Genomic DNA, 7036 nt, shown 5'->3' with positions numbered 1-7036 from the left:
ATTTTTCCAAAACTTCAAACTCATTTTTTTTATGAAGATTTCTGATATAGTATTTTGAAAAATACTTTTCATGTTGTAGCATTTTGTCAATTTCTTTTACTCTGTGTGATATTTTAATAAAAAAAGCCAAGTTTTTTGATACCCTCTAGGCTCTTCTTTCACTTTTATTCTCAATTCTTGTGCCCTGATTTTCACCTCAGTTTTTTATTATAATTTTATGTTTTATACATTGTTTTTTGGTATTTAATTCTATTAAAGTATACCCTTAACGTAATTTAGTAGATATTTTAATTTATTTTAATAAAAATATTAATATTTATTTTAGACATAGATTACGTCACCGGTAACTTAATTTTTTTAAGATCGATCATTGCCTAGAGTCATGCATTGGATTACATTTATTTGAGGTCTCTTTTTTATGTCAACTATAAGTTAGACAATGCATTGTATGGACCCCAAACATTTTAAAATCATATATTCCACTTCCATATCCCGTGCATAGACCAAAACACACCATTTGGGACATTGTGGCCCTCACCCCTATCGAAAGTATCGGCGGACCCAACACTCTTCACGTCAAATTCATTAAAATATTGCCAAATAATATATTTGCGTGAGAATCAGTTTTGAGTAACTTTTTGAGAATTAATTTTCTTAAATCTAATTCATTACTGAAATTAAATTTATATTTCTTTTTTTGTAATTAATGTTATCAATTTTATTATTTAAAAAAAATCCAAACTCTTGTGAAATAGGATAAATCAGTCCACCAACGTGTTGACCAGATCAGTCAAAAGCCTAATCACTCTTTTAGATTAAAAGGTTCTGAATTTGTGATCTAAATTCATCATTTTAGTGGGATTCAAGTGGGCCAACTCAATCAAATTAAGTTATTTTTGACAATTACAGCAACTCAAACAACTTCTATTTCGATCAAGTCAATAAAATAAAGTAGTTAGTGCTCACAATTTGGAATTTTGTGTTACGAATTTTGTGAAGCCTGCGACGGTCATTCCTGCAATGACCCATCATCACTCCAAGTCTGTAACAGTAAAAGAAATGGTGTCCTTAGCTTACGGGTGCTCATAGTGTTTCTTTATCCCCCCTCCCCTCTATTGTTATTGTTGAAGTTTCACTTCTTTTTTCTTACATATTCAGATAGGGTGTGTTAGGATTTAAAAAAAAAAAAACCAATTGAAGTTAAAAGGAACTAAGGTTTGTAAACTAAAGTTAAGACAAAAGTTTGTGATCATCATAACGTAATTTATATTTAAATACTTTTTTAAAAGAGAAAATGATAATAACATCTCTTTGAATTATGAAAATGATATTTTGAACCCTCAAAATGTCATAATTTTTTTAAAATTCCTATGAACTTTTATGTCATTAAGAAATTAATATAAATGATCAAATTACTCTTAGTTCAAGATTTCAAATGTGAACTTGCGAATTACTGTTGCATTCTTATAATTTTAAAAAGAAAAGTTGTGAATATTAAAACAAAACTTATTAATGGCTATTGATATTTGCAACACTTGAGGAATACCAAGATTTCAAATGCAAATTTGCAACTTGCTGTTGAATTCTTGCAATTTTAAGAAAAAAATTATAAATATTAGAACAAAACTTATAAATGTCAATTGATATTTGCAACACTTGAGAAATATTAAAATTTCAAATGCAAACTTGTAAATTGTTGTTGAATTTTTGCAATTTTATGAAAAGTTGTAAATTTTAATTTGTGAATGACAATTGATATTTAAAGTAAGGGCAATTCAATCATTATATTAATTCCTTAATAATAAAAAAATACCTAGAAACTTTAAGAAAATTATATCATTTTGAGAAACCAGAATATCATTTGTATAAGAAATTTTATTGTCATTTTTTCCTTTCTTAAAAAGATAGTTAAGCAAATTAAAACTTCTTTAAATGATGTAATTCAAAAGTCAATTTAATATATAATAAAAAAAATAGACATGAATTTCATTATATATATTTTTGTGACTAATTTGATAATTTTATGAAAAAATATTCAACTTTAAATTACAATTATTTTTAAAACGGTAGAATTAAAATATCTAAAATATATTGATAAATTATTTAAGTGATTAGAGATGTTAAAAGTAATTTATTTATTTATTTATTTCAGGAAATAAATACTATTCTAAACAGTATTAAATACTAGAATTAACTGATTGCCTTAAAAAACTAGAACTGACTAAACCCATTAATCCAGCCATTAAGAATTGGGAGGATATTATTATACTAGGGTCTTTTGTTTTGTTTTGTTTTTTTGTTTTTTGTTTTTTTGAGTAAATTGGCAAGCCGAAGCTTGTGATGGAATCAATTACGTAAACTTAGAGAGTGGAGCAAAGGCTCTAAAAAATTCTATGACAGCACCAAGAAACTTCTGTCAAAAATCTAAACGAGCCCTTGCCCTAAGCCATGACCATGAGAGTTCTTAGCAAGTGCATCAGCACATCTTACTGAATCATACTCCCAATATTTTTTTATATAACAAAAAAAACTGTATCACACTGTTCAAAAAATTGATTAATTATAATAATTATATTTGAAAATAAAATAAATAGACTAAAATTCCTTTTGTTAATTAACATAAGCATACATTAATTATTTCTCATTAATGTAAATTATAAGAGGTGATATTTTTTGTTTTTAAAAATAAAATACAAATAGACCCTAAGTCTCTTGCACAATTTTACAAGCATATCTCCTCTGTTTTATTTATAAGTCATTTCTAATATGTTTTATTGAAACTTTGGAAAACCTTAAACTCCATCAACTTTATCTTAAATTTCACATGTTTCCATGTCTACCCCTAATAAGAACAAAAAGAATTAATTCTATTAATTTTTTAATATTTAATAAAACAAAAAGATAAATATAAATATAAAAAATAGTAAAGTGCCTCCAAAATTAATATTCTCTTTCTACCCTATAAATAGAGTCAAAAAAGTATGAAGTTTTATATTTGGTTAGAACCAAACAAGTTAAAGATTAACAATACAAAAATTTTAGAATACAGTATTTAATTAATTTATATACTAAATATTTATGAATTTTATGTCCTTTTTATTATTTATTTTTATCCTTGCTCTCTTTGTTCATTCTTGTTTTGGTTATGGGCTATATATATATATATATATATATTAGGATATAGCCTTTGCTTGTGATCTGATCAGATAGTACGTGAGGCTTTTGTCCGCCTGTGTAGAAGCCCAAGAGGCAATTTTAATAAAATGATTTATTCAGGTTTCTTTACAGAGAGAGGGAGAGAAGAGGGTCAGTATTAAAGTTCAGTACTTTACTGTTGGGATGTGTAAAAAAGTGAACTCCATTAGATTCCTGACCAATGACTCCAATAAATCCAGTCGAAAGGCAAATGACATCATACAAGGATATCCGAAACATTTTCCGTTAAGTGTCATATGGCGAAAGCACATTTAGGGTTAGATGTGATAACAACAATTACTCAAACATACCTTAAGACATGGTCACATGAATCATGTCTCAAGGACAAGGCCACTTTACTTTTCATGTTTTGCCACAGTATATCCCGAGAATCAAAATAGCCAAATAGGGTTTCTGAGAATTTTCCTCTAAACTATCTGATTCAGGAAGATCTAGGAATCTTAACATTTTTTGGTTAAAATATTTTCATTCAATATTTAAAAATAGTATAATGTTATGTCTATTATTAATAAAAATTAATTTGGACCATTTATTGATAAAAAAGAATTCAAAAATTATAAAAGTAACTTATAAAATTATAAATAAGTAGTTTAAGTTAAACCAATTTCTATCATAAACCGCTGCAATTAACAGCCTACAATCATCATTACCTACATATTTTTTAATTTTAAAACTGTTTAACAAAACCAAACAAATTTTTATTTTGTTTTGTTTTGAACAACAATTATAAAAATTGTATTATAAAACATTTTAAAAAAAAAAATAGGCAGAGAAACTAAATAGGCTCTACATATCTCATTCTTATAGCATTAATCAGGTCAGATGATTATTAGATCACCATTGCTAGCAACAACGCTTGAATGTAACTAAAAAATTATATTTGTTTTAATAATATTTTATTGAAGTATTAATACTTTAATATATAATAATTTAAATATTATTATCATTTACAAATATTCACACACAATTTATAAGTCAAATTTTGAGTTTAATAAATTTTTCATAAATTACAACTTAACTAACATATATGTGTTTTATTACACAAGATGCCAATTTTTGAAAGAAGTCTTATCAATTTGGATAAAGATTTATGATCTATCATATTATTTTAATTTACAACTTAGGTAGTAAGGAAAACACATTTATCTTTAGCTAGTAAGGAAAACACATTTATCTGTAACAATTTAAAGGGAAATATGTGTAACTTTCTTTCCATTAATATAATATTAACTTTTTGTTAGTGGCGGAGGAAATTATTGCCTCCATAAACGTTGTTGTATATCATGGATGATTGATAAGAAGATAAGCAGTTTGGTCAAGATGCTTCTTGCTTTTGAGCATTGAGGCTCAAAATAAACCCCAAGATCCAAAAGCAACATTCCACATTCCTATTTCTTGCATATGATAGGTCGATCTCTAAGAAGAAAAAAGGATCGCCCAGAAAATTCGACAGCAATGTGCATTGCGTCTTGTTTGGGTAAAAACGCTTGCATGTCCCATCACTATATTCATCAACCCGTTCCTTGCTTACCCATGACTGAGAAGCCACGACATATATGGCACTTTCGCACATCATCTCTTTCTTATACAGTCACTCTCCCTTTTCCGTAGTCCCTTCCCAAAATTGAGATAATATTGATTATCATGAGAAGCAGCCACATATTGTTTGAGGCAAAACAATTTTACAAGGAAAGTTAATCATGAGAAGAATGAGGAGTTTGGATTATTTTACCAAAACCAGGAAGTAGAATTGATTATAATGGGTGTCTCCAAAACCGCGTTATTGTTGAGAGGGGAAGGGAGAGGCATGTGGGAAGATGGAAGAAAGAAAAAGTAAATTGTCGCTTATGTATGTCTTGCCCTAAACCTAAACCCTGATTATTGGGGTCGAGAAAAATAGCATTTTTAAGGAGTAAGTCCTAAAGTAAGGGCCAACGGCATCGATTTATTTCTTAATTAACTTCATTCATTTCAGCTTATTTATCACTTACGAACACACTCATTCCTCACATTAAAGTAGAAAGAAGCAAGTGGTGGTGTACATGTGCAATATATTCTGATAATATCTGTCTTTTTTTTTCTCTCTTTTTTTTTTAATTTCCTAGCATTAAACCATCATAGCTAGGCACCCTGTAATTGATACATGGACGGAATCCAATAATCCAATAGAACTTAGTGTGAAATAAAAAGGCACTTTTCCCAAACAAATTAACACGTCCCATGTTCTTGCCCCCGCAGGGTGGATTCCAACTTTCAATTTCATTTTCCTCGCCCAGGGCCCACCATCCTAATCCTCACTTCAAGTGATTAATCTTTAAATGCTAGCAATCCATAACAAAATTTTAGGGTTCCAAAATTTCATTGGCCTATAATTTAAAAATAAAATCGCCCTTCAATCCATAACACAATATTCTGTTTTTCTTTAATTTTGAGCTTCTAGTAATAAATTTCAGTTTATGCAACTCAAAGTTTTTTTTTTAACTTTTTTTTATCTAAACATGAATCATGTTAGTTACATATTTTTATTCTAACTTCAATTTTGTAATTTTTAAACACACCCATAATTATCTAAATTAAATTTTGGGCAACATAAAAATAATTTCTGGCTAAAAAGATGAATCGGTATCACAATAAGCCTGTATTATACTATGGTGCCATTCTTCCTTTCCAGTAATGCTTCTCTCAGACGATCGCTTCAACGTATCGACCACTTTTCATCCACACACAATTATCTTCACAAACCTACTCACGAACCAATCCTTGTTTGAGTTACCGTTCCTATGCATGTTTGACTAAGAATTAGCTTTTGGCAGCACGTAATTAATTTTAATTTTTTATATTGCTTTTTCACATAACAAGGGATAGAATGAGGCAATCTCTTGTTAATCAGATAGGGGGCGTGGAAGAGTTCTGTTAGTCACTATATAAAATACCAAAAAAAAAAAAAGGAATAATGAGGCAGGCCTTATGATAGTCATCATATTCATTAGTGGCTTTTTGCTTTTGTTTTATTTTCCTTGTGTCTTTGTTATTTTACTGTTTCCGGTTGTGTCATTTTTATCTCTGCCCCGATTCCTTCAATCTTCCCACACATCACATGCCTCTCCCTTCCCACTGTTCATTTTCATTTTTATTTTTTAATTATATATGTGGACTCTGTTCTTTGTCGCCATTTCCCAAATGATCAAGTATCAAGGTATTTAACCATTGTTAAAGCTACTTAATTACCTCCTGTATGTATCACTTTATCTTTGTGATTGGGGGTTTCCGAAATAAGTAAATAAAATTGGGAGGATTCATACGGTCTGGGAAGTTTTATTTAAAAAAATAAAAAATTATTTTTAAATTATTATTCCTTCCATTCTCAAACTATCACTATTTAATTTGAAATTATAGCATATAGATTAGATTTGAATTAAATAAATTATTAGGGGGACAAGTGAATGTTTTCTTTAGAACAGGGAGAAACAAATTGTTTTTTTTTGTCTAAATCAAATTCTATGATGATATCATCATAACTATGTTGGATATATTGGATTCACATCCATATTCATATTCTTTTATATACTAAAACTAAATATTGGGAGACCAAACGTCTTAGTTAAACAATCGTCTTCATTGTCCACAGGATCATCTCTAATTTCTACTTTCTCATTCTTTCATTGTCCTTATTTATAAAAATTAAGTTGTCATGTACTTGGTTACTCAAACTTATAGACGCGTGAGGTCTCTCCTTTCCTTTTTCCTCATTTTCCTCCTCATTTCCTTTATCCTTATTGTTGAATCTTGGGCTTGTGATGTGGGGAGTCTCCTTTTCCCC

This window comes from Prosopis cineraria, unplaced genomic scaffold (assembly GCF_029017545.1).
Source record: "Prosopis cineraria cultivar Desert tree isolate PC_DT_omini unplaced genomic scaffold, ASM2901754v1 PC7, whole genome shotgun sequence".
In the NCBI taxonomy this organism is placed as follows: domain Eukaryota; kingdom Viridiplantae; phylum Streptophyta; class Magnoliopsida; order Fabales; family Fabaceae; genus Prosopis; species Prosopis cineraria.
The sequence above is the reverse complement of the archived record's forward strand: the minus strand, read 5'-3'. Positions refer to the sequence as shown.